The 14,089-nt window shown below is 42.0% G+C and overlaps 1 protein-coding gene across 5 annotated transcripts in view; it reads left to right on the top strand.

The window, feature by feature from the left end:
• RIPOR3 (RIPOR family member 3) overlaps positions 1 to 14,089 on the top strand; it is a 124,243-nt gene that overhangs the window by 66,788 nt on the left and 43,366 nt on the right. For 2 of the 5 annotated variants that reach the window (XM_061441620.1, XM_061441613.1), the window contains exon 1: positions 6,230 to 6,333. The exons of 1 other annotated variant lie outside the window; for it this stretch is intronic. The gene's annotated coding sequence lies outside the window, so the exon portion shown is untranslated. Of the gene's footprint in view, positions 1 to 6,229; positions 6,338 to 14,089 lie in introns of those variants that run through there. 2 more of the 5 variants (XM_061441619.1, XM_061441615.1) reach the window with 2 other exon arrangements.

Genomic DNA, 14,089 nt, shown 5'->3' with positions numbered 1-14,089 from the left:
AAGGACCTGAAGATCATCTAGTTCAAGTGCCCCTGTTTTCTTTCTCCAGAGTAATTTGTGAACATTATTTATTTGTCTTTCCAGTGCTCACTGAGTATTCTTAATCTAGAATTTGGAAATGTTATAGTTGATGAAAGGAATAATCACTCCAAAATCTCTTTCAAACTTCACTTGATACAGATTATAGTTTTAATTTTATCTTATTCTTAGATAATTAGATAAAAAGCTTCACCTAATAAACCTTTTGGAATAAAGACTTTGCTTTTAAGCCCATCTGCAAAGCAAGTTTTATTGATATTTGTGAGTAAAACAGTGCTCTCTGCTAGCGGCTGCAACCCAGAATAAGTAGTACTGTAAGTGCCGCCTACTGAATAGTGAGTACTTGTGTCTTTTACTATAAATAAACTTCTTTTACAGAATGAGGGTTGATCTTAAAAATATTTGTGACTACACAGTGTGCTTATAAAGCAAATTATTAGCTTTATCAGGTATGAAAGGTAATTTCCCATCAGAAAATGTAACATTTGAGCTTTGAAGTGAAAAAACTACTACAGATGCTAACAGTTTAATCTTTTATAAACGCCCAGCTCCTGTTACATAGCACCTTGCTGCATAACTTTGTTGGACTGTGTTGTCCTTATGTCCCCTTGTCCTCTGGGCATGATGTTTAAAATGCTCTGCATTGCTGTCTGTGTCATATTTTGAGTTTGTACTCTTGTAAGTAAGTCCCTCCTGCCCCATGCTTTTTTATGTGCTGTTTCAGAAACCTCCCAGCTAGCTCCCTTTCCCTGTAGTTGCATACTTGTCTGTCTCTGCCTCTTTTCAGATGTTCTAGAAACAAATCTATGTCCTCCGAGCTGGCCCCACTGCAAGTCACAGTGATCTGATAAGGAGTGCTCCAAGAACGAGAAGTAATTGCAGGACCTGTTATGGTTCTGTTACTTGTCTGGCTCTGAGAAAATGAATTAATTTCACGAATGATATCTGCATCCAGTTGCAAAACTAGTGATAGCTGTTTATAAAATAATAATTACTTACTATGATTGAATTATTATTGGATAACACATGAGTTACCTAAGATTGCTCACACATGCTCAAAAAAAGGCACTGGAAAAGCCTGCAATGCTTATCATGGAATCAGAATCGTAGAATCACAGAACGTACTGGGGTGGAAGGCACCTTAAAGATCATCCAGTTCCAAACCCCTGCCATGGGCAGGGGCATTTTCCACTCGATCAGGTTGCTCAAGCCCCGTCCAACCTGGCCTTGAGCACTGCCAGGGATGGGGCAGCCACAGCTTCTCTGGGCAACCTGTGCCAGTGTCTCGCCACCCTTGCAGGGAGGAACTTCTGACTAAGAGCTCATCTCAGTCTTCCCTGTTTCAGGTTAAAGCCGTTCCCCCTTGTCCCGTCACTAAAGGCTCTTGTAAAAAGCCCCTCTCCAGCTTTCTTGTCAGCCTCTTTAGGTACTGGAAGCTGCACTGAGGTTTCCCCAGACCCTTCTTTTCTCCAGGATGAACAACCCCAGCTCTCTCAGCCTGTCTGCTGCCTGCATCCAATTGCAAAAATAATGATAGCTCTTTATGAAATAATTCATTATTATGATTGAATTATGATTGGATCATATGCAAGTCATCTAAGGCTGCTCACACGTGCTCAAAACAGAAAGCCTTGGAAGCGCCTATGATGCTTGTGATGTGATGCAGCTCTGGCTGGGCTACATCCGTGAAGAAGGTGGATTAGCCAGTTAAGAGCGGAATCTGGTGGCAGGTTCCGTGGCGCTCCTCACCTGTGCGCTGGTCCCTCCGGTAGGGCGGGATGCGGGGCGGTTCCCGGCGCGGAAGAGCGCCGGCAGAGGGCGCTGCTGTGCCCTCTGGCTTCGGCGGGCGCTGTGTCCGGTCCCCGGGAGCGCGGGGCTGTCGGTGAACTCCGGGGCCTGGCGGCGTGACACTGGCCACGGCGGTGCTGAACCTTCCCGATGCAGTAACTGCTCCGTCACTTTGCCGTGCTTGCAATTGTAGATAAATTAATCTTGCAGTGGTTTCATATTTCATTAAGTGTTGAAATTATACACACACGTGAACAAGTCAGACCCGCTGTGAAACTAGAGTTTAGGCAGGCAGACATTTAAATGCCAACAGACTAGAACTGTCTCCGTTTATTAACCAGATAAGACTGAGGCAGTGGTAGTAAGGAAAACTAGAGATGTACAAGCCAAGGGGAGCAGAAAAGCAGTTCAGTTTTTCCATGTATGTCATATTTGGAAATACTGAACCTGTGTGATTTCAGCCACTGCCCCAGTGGTGTTCAGCGTTTAGAAGATAGGCTTTGCTTCTGTTGGCTCATCTCTTCGTTTCCCTCCCAAGTTGTACTACCATGAACTATAAACTTCAATGCAGATAGATGCTCAAAGAAGCAAAAATAATCATGTCCTTAGAATTCTGGATGTGTGTAATTACAGCTTAATCTTACTATAACACACCCTCAGAAATGCTGCCTAAATGGTTTTTATGTAGGGATGGTTTGTTGTACCGTGGTCTGAAGTTTGTTGTGTTACATTAATGAAAGTGCCTAGTCTATATCATGAGAGACTGATAGATAATCTACTTCTAGACAGATGGCTTCCTATTTATTAACATTTTAGTAGCATCCTAAAATTAAAATAATATAGAATGAATGAGAGTGTGTGGAGACACAAGCAAATCTTTGCATACATACTGCTTGCATTAAGGGCAGTGAGAAAAATGATTGTTTACTCCAAGTCAGCCTGATGTAAAAGATCATATGAATATGCCCAATTACTGAGTTGCTAGCTATTGCTATTATAAACAGAGTTATGGTTTATAGCAGCCTTTCTAAGAGTCAGTTTAGTCTGGATCTTCCTGAGAAGCCTGCTCTGCCCACAGAGTTTGCTGTCTGTACTTCAGTTGGTTTAGAAAACAAACAAAAATCACTTAATTCAGTACTTAAACAATAAAATTATAGTTAATCTGATTATGCCAGAACACTGGCGAGGCTGAAACACTGAATGTATAATGTTGTTGCAGCCATTCTGAATATTTCATTTTAAAATGATCTTTGTATATCATACATGATAGATGTTGAGTGGCTGAGTTAGTGAAGTGCTTTTGTGTAGTGCTTTGAGATCCTCGGAGGAAATCCACTAGCATTTGTTTAATGCCCCTTTAGGCCTGAGAGACATCAGAGGGTGGTTTATTTTTTCATTGTAAATACTCTAGTGGTGCCAGCAGTGCAGTATTTGCTGCTTCTCAGATGCATGAGAATACTAAACATATGTATTTTAAAGGAAATTCCAGAAGAATATGGAACTAGCCTGTAACAATAATCTGTAGGTTTGTGCCCATTGTTTTCCTGAATATGTAAATTGTTACATTGTAGAACTGGCTTTGAACCCTGCTACATAATTAGCTGCACTGAACAGCAGTATCCAATTTGGGAAATCTGTAGCCAAGTGTTTTATTAGAATTTCGTGGAAAAGGAGAATGTGAACAAAACCATAGAGCAAATAATCTGAAATGCAGTTAAAAAATAATGAAAACCAAGCACTAGCCACATAAACACACCAGATGAAGACACAGCAAATGAAGATCATAAAAAGTAAACTGGAATAAAACCAGGGAAAGCCAGTCCTCAGCTGAAGTAAATAGGGACATGTGCACCGGGAGTGATGGAGCCTTGGTCATTTGCATTAGTCTGTGTCTGTGAAATTTATTATAAGTCTCATGTTTAGGAGGAAATTACGGTAACAGTAAAGGCTTTTTGGTCAACTGGTTGCGTAGGGTTCCTGCAGGGATTTGCTGTTCTGACAAATGTCCTCCTGCAAATCCAGTTAAGTTGATTTAAAATAGCCCCTGTGTGCTCCACCCTGCTGTGGGGCTGGCACAGAGATGTGAGTGCTGCTGCAGCTCACAGCCTGTATCCTGATGCGGTCCTGGGCTGCAAGAGTTGAGCTGACACCACTGGCTCTGCCGGGTCTGAGGCTGGAGTGCACATAGTCCAGCTTTGCCAACTGTTTTACAGGACTGGAAATCCTGAGCAGGCAGGATGTGTAGCTGGCTGCATTCTGAACTGCTGCAGGTATATTTGCCAGGGGGATTCTTCAACCAGTCAGTGGGATTGATTGTAAAAACCCAAAATACTGGGAAAAACAAGAGAACTGTTAGTAGAATTACAATAATTAGAATGTGTCATGTACTTCACCATACAAGTCTGTGTATTTGTACCTCCTTGCTTTGTCTTGCTAGGTACAGCAGCTCTGGTACTAGTCTTTTCCATGGTGCATCACCATTGCCTTTTTCACTGGGGCTCCAAGACCCAATGAGTTTCAAGACCCAGTATGAAACCCGTCTGTGTATTTGTACCTCCTTGCTTTGTCTTGCTAGGTACAGCAGCTCTGGTACTAGTCTTTTCCATGGTGCATCACCATTGCCTTTTTCACTGGGGCTCCAAGACCCAATGAGTTTCAAGACCCAGTATGAAACCCCTTTTACTTGCATCTCAGCACCTTCTAATATATATAAACCCTGAAGTGCTTAAGTTATTTGCTCAGCCAACTCCATCAGCCCATCTGGTTTTGTCTCTTATTGCTCACTTTCATGTTTGTCAGTTCCCTCATGAATCTTCTTAAAAGCATACTCAGCTGTGCAAGAGATCTTCCTTTGCCTCTTTCAAGCCTTTCCTTTAAGCATGCGCACAGAAAAATACAGATCTTAATCAACTTTATAAGATACTGCAAAAGAAAGCAATGACTTTGACCTAACAGGTTCCTTTGTGGGATCTCTGGGCATCTGGTACTTTAAGAACTTAAGTGTGATTTATCCTCCTATAAAAAAGCAGAAGAGTCTGATGCATGTCATGGATGTTGCTGAGTATGTCTGAAAGGGAGCAAACACCATTAGTAATAAAGTTATCATAAGAGCATGTGCAAATTCCATAGAGTCAGCTCATTTTCCTCGTGGGGAGTGTCAGGCTTCCTGTGCTGTCAGTCAATCAGCCTTATGGTGCTAAAAAACAGAGGGACAAATAGAAGAGGGATGAGCCATACAGTAATACACAGTGCTCTGCCCAAGGCAGGAACCCGATTGTGTGTTGGTGTTTACAGAAGGCCGGGCAAGCATTGTTCAAAAGGAAAGGTGTGTGATTGTGTGGGTTCATGTGGTGAGGCAAGGACCAGAAGTATTGCAGCCTGCTTTCTACATCACTATTTCACATCTTTTTGCCAGGATTATTTGGAAGGTGCTTGGAAAGCTATCGAGAGGGAGACTGTTCTCGAGGAACAGTAGCTGCGTGAAGAAGCAACACGGAGGTCAGTGGTGGGTGCAGCAGGAGGACTCAGAGCAGGCTTTGGTTAGCAAAGAATCAAAGAGAGCAAATTACACATCTTCAGTGATGGAAAACCTGTGGGAGGGCAGGGTGGAAAAAGGGAGGAGGCGGTAAGAGAAAGAAAGATGATGATTAGGGCAAGACTGAGGGTTGTAAGAGGAGGGAATCTTGAAAGGGATAGTGAAGAGGGGCAGGGGAGGATGGGCAAAGGATGGTGAGGATGGGAAAGGAAGGGAATCCCGGCGTGGAAGAAAATGCCAGAGAAGAAGTGAGGTGGTAAGAGTTGGTGGGTCAGGGGAAGGGAGGAATTAACGGGGGTTACAGGGCCGGGTGTCCTCGCGGGTATAGCCGGTCTGTCACTGCCCTGCGACGCCGCAGGGCCCGGAGCAGAACGGCCGGAGCAAGCGAGGGGGCGCCTGGCGTGTTCCCGGTTCATGGCAGAGGGTCCGGGCCGTGACCGCGGGCGCGGCATGTGCTGGAGCTGCGCTGCACTTTCCCAGCCCCCTTGCCAGGATGAGGGGGGTCGGAGGGAGGGAGGGAGGGAGGAGGGAGGAAGAGAGGGAGGGAAAGAGGCAGCGAGCGGGACGGGGCGATCGGCATCCAGCGGCAGACAGGCGCTCCGGAGCCGCGGCTTCCTGGAAACGGAGCCCAGCTGGGTGACGGGCCGCGGCGATAAGCGGCGGCTATCGGGGCGCTCCCGGCGGGCCCCGCTTCGCCGTTCTGCCGCGGGAGCTGTGCGGAGCCGCCGAGAGGGCACAGGGGAGTCACCCGGCCGCAGAGCAGCGCGGAGCGGATCCGTCGGGGACAGCGCGGGGTGACGGCTCCGGGCTGGGAGAGGCAGCGGTGCCCCACGCTGTTCAGACCGCGACCCCCGCCCCGTTGGGGTGGGAGGTTCGGAGCTGGGAAGCGTCGGTAACGCCGCTTGGGGCACCGGGCAGAGAGACTGTGTCCGAAACTCGCGGGGCAACCGGGAGGCACCGGCACCTTATCGGTAGGTGAGAGCAACAGGGCACGTATAGCGAGGGGCATGTCATCCTGAGGGGCAGCGTGTCGCCTATGGGTGAGCACTTCACCTATGGGGGAGTGTATGTCACCTTAGGGGGGTGCGTGTCACCTTAGGGGTTTGGCTTCTGAGGAGTCTGTGGGCATCTTTAAGTAGGCAAGCTTGGAAGGATGCTGATCTTCCTACAGAGGCTACACCAGTGCAAAGAGGTGCGGTAGCTTTTATCCAGGGTTAACACATTCATGCCAGGTTGGAGCTGGTGGAAAAGTAAGAGCAGTAGGACAGTTTGCTGTCCTGTAGGGTTTGCATTTTGGAGGTGTCACTGTATGGGCTGGCTATATTTTAGTTAACTCTTTTTGTCTGTTCAGAGGTTACATTTTATATGCTCATAAATGTGAATTGAGGTTTTGGGTCACAGCCCAGTTACATTTTGCTTCAGAGAAAGTTTAATTTCCCCTTTTAAAAAGTGTTTTAAATAAGTTGGACCATATGGAAATGGTTCATCAACCAAAGGAACTTCAAGGAATTTGAAAAATATGGTTACCTATTTCTTGAGCCATTTCTTGAGTACTGAACCAGAGTCAGGGTACAGCACCAGTACCCAAAACTCCCGATTCAGTCATTTCCTTTGTTGGGATCAAGACTTAATCCATCTCTGCCTGTGTTTTCACAGCTGTAAAATGGGAGCTACACCTATTAATGGGGGGCATTACATATCCTTTTTAGAAAGAATTAATTAAAAATAAAACAACAGAGGTAGGTCATTTGTAAGGATAGTAAATAATGCAGAATATATGTGGGGTAACATTTCACATTGAATGGAGAGATACATCTGGGGAAGATGGGGTGCCTAAAGGAACATGCGTATTAGAAACTTCTCTGTTGTATTTGTTTCTCATGCAGCTGATTGCTTACATGCTTGTGCTCTGAGTTCTGCAGCATGAATGACATAAGCACCACATGTAATGAGTAATGCAGGAAAAGCTGCATAAAACCTGCCAAAATGGGGCAGAGCTGTTACTGAACATCAGGCCAAGCTAGCTTCATGCCCCAGGTCCAGAGAGGAACTTGCAGGAGATACAACACATGCAGTATGGTAGTAGCTTGGTAAAATTTTCTTCCAGTTAGAGTCTGGATCCTGTTTAGAGGAATTCGAGAGCTTCCTTGAGATGACAGGTCCTGTGTCCCTGTCTAGTGCTCAGTTTTGAGTCAGTAACTGCAGTGAAGCAGTGGTGTTTCTGTTAACAGCATGGAGCCAAGAATCGGGAAATATAGGCCAAACAGTGAGTTATGTAATGGCATTCCCTAAAGGGTAGTATAAAGATGAGATGATTTCCTTCTGTCAAGACAAAGAGCAGCCGTGCAGTTGCTCTACAATATTTGCTCCAGCCTGGGTTCCTTAGGAGCAATCCTGGCAGTGAGTTGGGACTGGGTAATACAGATCCACCAATATCACTACTCCTTTCCAGAGCTAATTCCTTCACAAATATTCCTTTGCAGTATCCTCATAAGGAACTTGAGCAGTGGAATAGAGAAAATGGTGAGAAAAGGAAACCAGGTTCAGTCTACAGAGAGGGAAAAGTTATGATTTTAATGTGCCTCTTTCTCAGGGGTTTGAGGAGTGATAATGTGAAGTTCTAGTGCCCCAGGACAAAACAGAGGTTCTGTGTATATATATATGTAGTTATAACAGGTAGAGCAAGGGTGTGAGAACTGTCTCAGAAGGTGTGTTAATTACGCCATTTAGATGCAATGAATAGAAAGGCTGGATTGGAAGTGAAGGAGGTATTTGATGTAAAATAGAAGTTTTAATATGCACTTCCATTGGAAGTGAAGGAGGTATTTGATGTAAAATAGAAGTTTTAATATGCACGCTTGATCTTAGCCAAAATGCTGAACAGACAGAGTTGAATTATCCAGACTGTTATTGGCCAGCACTGGATTTTGGAAGGTGATTGGCTGGTGACAATCCAAAATGCTACAGACGGCAAAGTCTTGCATAGGGCATCAGCTGGGCTTTAGTGACTGCAGGTGCTCAGGGTCCTGGGTTTAATCCTGATGGTCAGCGTGTGCCTCTGGAAGCATGGAAGGGATATACATATTTATAAATACCAGCTTTTATCCACTTTTTTCAAATTTTCCATTTCTGTTGCCAGTTTATTCTCCCTGAACACAGATTGCTTTAAACCAGGACGTCTTCAAAGACAGAATGCCTGGAACCCATAATTTTAATTCAATTCAACTTGTTAGGGAAAAATCTTGGTTTTCGGCCAGTCAATGCATTTAATCATTAGTAATCTGGAGGATCAGAACACCAGGACGATATTGTCTTCTTTGTTACTAGCACAAAAAGTACTGTGAGTGTAGCTAACAAACAGATTTATATGTAACTGATCTAGATTTGAAGTTAGATGTTTCAAATTAAATAATAAAATTTGTTTCATGGGGAACTTAAAATGAAATTATTATTGGAAAAATAACTGTGTCATCGTATTTTCTTACTCATCAGATACATTCTTTCCATTAATTCTTCCCTGATTTGCTTGGTGGAGTAGCAAAAATCCACTTTCATTATTTTTTTAACTCTTGCTACTCGAGGCTGAGTTTAGTGACTGTGATAGCCCATGTGAATTGCTCTGGCCCTTGTATTATGGGTTAGGATCCATGGTAGAGTTTATATCATGAAGTGTGAATCTCAGTTGCACAGTAAAATACCCATAATAATTCTCACTGGATTACAGTCATATAGTATGGCTTTAAGATTTCAGACTGAGTTGTCAGGATTATTAGTGATTAAAACCTCCTGTTCATTTGTTGACTTAGCGAACTGAATTTGGGCTGTAAACTTTTATTCTTGTTTTTCTTTCCTTTTTCTGCAACTAGATTGTTCACACTATGAATTCTGAGCATGCTGCACGCTCAAGCTAGCATATCCAAGATTTCAATTCCTATAATTTCAAGTAAGGCCAGTAACATCTATTGGTCCTCAGGAGCTCAGAGATCAAGGGCTGTTTGTTTCCATGTGGGCAAATAATACCAGGGGCATCTGGAATTTAACACACACTTTGGCCTCATGTGCTTCTTACATCTCTCATCTGTAACATGGTGATAATACAGTAACATTTACGTAGTCATGGCAAGATAATAAGAAATTAATGTTAATCTTTTTCCATCATATAGGAAGAGTTATATTTATAATTAAGGAATGCACCTTGTTCCTCTTAGCTGAATACTTTCCTCACTTATTTCATATGGCTGGAGCAGCAGTAACACAGCCCTCGTCATTTTGTTGTAAAAAGGCTGGCTCCTAGAATGTGTGCTCACCACAAGAGTTTTTTCTAATCATTGGAGAAACATTCTTAAATGTGTAATTTTAATCTATGCATAAATATCAGTAGCTAATATTCTGCGATCTATCAAGGCAAAAAGGGTTATGTGATTACATGTGTTCACATCTCTCTCTGCTTCACATTCTTGCAGACCAGAACAACAACATAACTTTCTTCTTCAGGATAGTTAATGTTCTGGCCCAGAATTATAGCACCAGATGTGTTGCCACAGAAACAATTTAAAGAGAGAAGGGACTGGGAGCAAATTGTCTTTCTAGTGGAAAATGTTTTAGAGCCTCTCATTGGTTTCTATGTGTGTTATATGCGTGCACAGCACAGAATAAGAATAAATACATCTGTTAGCATTTTAAAATGCTCTATATAGGGTTGAAAATATTCTATTATGGGCATGAGTTACGTATCTGTGACAGTTGTTGTTAAATCTTGATTCATTTTTACAGACTTTGTCCCTGAAAAGTGTGCAGTGTGCTGACTGATTTACTCAGCTCCACTTGCAACATGCTTTGCAAAGTATTTCCAGTAATAGCTGTTTCTGTAGAAGTAAGGAAACATTTGACTACCTAAAATTAGCCCAGATTTTGATGCTGAGAGTTAGTAGCACATTCTTATGACAATTGACATGCTGATGAAAAGGGGGAATGTATATAGGACATGTTTTGATTTAATCTTGCCCAGGAAGCAAGCCTTAAAGCAGCCAAAGAAAGCCCTTGATTTTAGCTTGTGTTCTTTTCTCTCAGAGTAGTTGCCACAGGATACTCTGTGCAACATAGCCTTTCTCAACTATTATGAAAATATTTGTCTGAACAAAATGCAACATGAATTACCTAAATATCCCCTTTTCACTTTTTTGACTGGAAGGGCATCTTTATCTGACAGTTTTGCATACTGTTTGGGGTAGGTTAATGGGAAATACACCTATGAAGGCCACAACTTCAGCAAACAGGTTGGTGCATGTAATAGTTGTGTCAGAAACTCTCCAGACGTGGATACATTCAGTTATTTGCAAAATTTTTATTGTTCTATTTATGCTGATTTTTGACCTAATTAATTTAACAAAAATGCAGCTGGAATTGTATATGCACTAGGGTTTAATTTTTATAATCGATGTATCAGAAAAATCAGCATCTGTAACTAACAGTTCTTGTATAAACTTGACTGAAAGATCTGGGGAAATTTTAAAAAGGCCAAGATCCACACATAGAGACTTGTTTCCATAGTTGTCGGTCAGTCATACATTTGGAGGGTCTTTCACCCTGCAAAGTTAGAAATAGTGCTGAAGGGAACATCATTGCATTTATCTTCTCAAAAGCCAGGGTGAAATTCCTGTCTCTTAGGAGTGATGCAAAAAATTTACCATATGCATCTGTATGTATAATGCTACCTGGGACTTTGGAAGATAATGGACATACATTGTTATGCTGGGAAGCCTTCTTTTATTATTTGTTTGTTCGTTCAATGTTTTCCATCTGTGAAATGTATTCTAAGTATATTCTTCATACAGCCATGCTTTTAAATGCCCCTCAGTTTGGAAATATGTGATTTCTTCCCTTTGTTACTCTTTTTTTTTTTTTTTTGTACAAATAGAATCATAGAATCATAGAATAGTTAGGGTTGGAAAGAACCTTAAGATCATCTAGGTCCAACCATGCCTTGAACACTTCCAGGGATGGCGCATTCACAACTTCCCTGGGGAACCCATTCCACTGCCTCACCACCCTTACAGTAAAGAACTTCTTCCTTATATCCAATCTAAACTTCCCCTGTTTAAGTTTTAACCCATTACCCCTTGTCCTATCACTACAGTCCCTAATGAATAGTCCATCCCCAGCATCCTTGTATTCCCCCCTTCAGATACGCAAAGGCTGCTATGAGGTCTCCACACAGCCTAATGTAAGACCTTCACTTTTCCATTGATGAAAATCATTTATAACAGAAGAAGTATCAGAATATATCCAGGTGTACTAGAACTAAGAGCTTATGAAAACAGTTTTACCTTAAGTATCCTGCAAGAGTAATCTTTTGAAATCTATCTGGTTTGGAACTAGACTGCATGTCATGTCACAGAGCTGAGTTTTGGCTGGTTCACAGGCATGTACATCACCAAACAAGATCTGCCACAAAGATAAGAAATTAATTTCACTCATGCATTCCTTATTCAGGCAGAACTCCAGTTCTGGGTGTGGAAGGAATGTGGAGCTGGGCTTAGAGCCTGTGTCTGCACAGGTTAGAAATGAATTTTCAGTGTACAATTTGGATCTGAATCTGCATCCCTATGGCGCTAGAAGACCACAGATATTTGAATCTAGGTTTCTGGTTTGGGTGCTCTTTGGGGCTGAATCAGTCCTATGTTTGCAAGCTGATTCAAACATCCCTTTAATTAGTTCACATCACTTGTCTGATCCCAGGAGCAGATAGGTTAGCCTCTCTTTAGGCAGCAGAGCTTTCCCAGACAGACATTGTAATCTAGAAATATAGGTACTTATAATTTTCTTAAAAACGTCCTTTGGGCCTGAGATTTCATGTGCTTGGTTTCAATCCAGTATTGAATAAGACTGGAAAGTCTGAATAATGTCAGTTCAGCTGCATTTGACTTATTCAAGTGCATTTTAAAAACATGTACTTTCCACTTACATTTTTTCCATAATTCTCTGCACTTACATAACCTCTGTTTTATTATTTAAATGGCCACAGACTTGAAGAGGGGAAAATCATTCTCCAATGCTGGAACTCAACAGATAAACAGGGAGGCAACTCAAAGACCTCGGTGTGCTTTAAAACCTTACTGTTTACTGCTTTAATGTTAGCATGAGTAGGTTTATATTTCTACTAGTGCAGACAAATACAGCGTAAATAACCTTCACTTTACCTACGCGCTGAATTTCTGCAGCTTTTACAAAAATTGAGATTTTACAAAAAGTTTAGGTGGTTTCTGCAGGTTATAAGGAAGGATTTTGCTTGATGAGACCTAGAAAGTTAAAATAGTAGGTCAGGGTTTCAAAAAAGATTTGACAGACAGAGGGATTCCAAACGCATTTGCAGCTCTTTGAGCAATTATTGCAATAGGGTGTATGTACTGGGTAACTGTGTGAAAGTATGGCTCATATTTGATCTGTACAGAAAATTCATAGGCTTTTCTAAAGTTTTGAAGGTAACTGATTTGTAGAAAGTTGGTTCCTGACTTAAAAAAATAGTTAAAATGGATGGATCATGTCTGAAAATGCATCAAGTCTAATTCCTTCAGTAACTTCATAGCTCCAGGATCTCTGTGTTTGTTGTATGTCTGCACATTGCTGTGTGCCTTTTTTCATGCCTTTAATACAACAGTATATGCCCTAACTATGAAGATCTGTCACTAGGCTCTGGTTATTCATTGTCTGGAGTGGACACAGTGATCTTGAAGGTAATGCCACCTTTGAAGAGAGTCCTGCAGTAGAAAGCTGATGGGAAATACTACTATAATTAACCACAACTCCCACTGAAACAGTAGAGCCATCCTTTGTGTAACTCCGCTGAAGTCATTGGATCTTGTTCCTAATTCCACTGTGGCCGAGTTGTGCACCTCCCTTTTTCTGAAGTGCTCACATGCCAATGTGTTGTGTAACCATTATAATTTGTTAACAAATAAAGAATTTAAACAACCTTAGACAATCAGTGCAGGCATCCCAGCTGCCTGCAAACAAATATCAGAAGTACAAAACAAGTAAGTAGCAGTGCAAAGTATCTCATAATTGCTTGAGCTTGGGTTCTTCAGGAACAAAAACATAAAAGGAATATGTGTTCTGCAGAGAAGGCTTTGGATGAGAACATACACTGCATCTTCTGGTAAGATTTCCAGTCCAGACATAATATCTGTGTCTGCCCAGCCTAGCTTGGTTTCTCCAGAGCTGTAGTAATACATGATGAATCTTTCTCCCATATGTGTATGAATTTGACTGGTTTTCATTTCATTTAAAGCAATAAGCAAGTATACTTTGACCTGTAATTGTCAGATTATCTTTACAATACAGTAAAGCCGTAGCTTATTGTAAAATCTCTCTTGAGTAAGCCAAGTCATATGGAGCAAAATAACATTTTTCTGTTATAACATTGAATACACTGTCTGCCATTGCTGCTGTAACCGTGTCAGAGTCTGGATTTAATTCTGATCTGAATTAGTATATTGTTGGAATATCTTGTCAACATGTATATTTTGTATCTGAATAGCCATTGCTGAATTTTGAAGATCACCCAAGAGTAATTTTCTGCCAGTAAGTTCTCTGGGCTGTGTATTCTCAATGACAATTCTGTAGAGTATCACAAATGTGAGTTCATAAGATCAATGATCCATGCACACCGATGGTTGGAAGGTCATGTTGCAAGTATGGGAAAACTGCCAGGGGACACAGAACATCACA

This window comes from Pezoporus flaviventris, unplaced genomic scaffold (genome assembly GCF_033815535.1).
Source record: "Pezoporus flaviventris isolate CSIRO_AGI_PZ_B2104156 unplaced genomic scaffold, CSIRO_AGI_Pfla_v1 ptg000213l, whole genome shotgun sequence".
NCBI lineage: Eukaryota > Metazoa > Chordata > Aves > Psittaciformes > Psittacidae > Pezoporus > Pezoporus flaviventris.
Note: the sequence above shows the minus strand (reverse complement) of the source record. Positions and strands in the feature narration are given on the sequence as shown.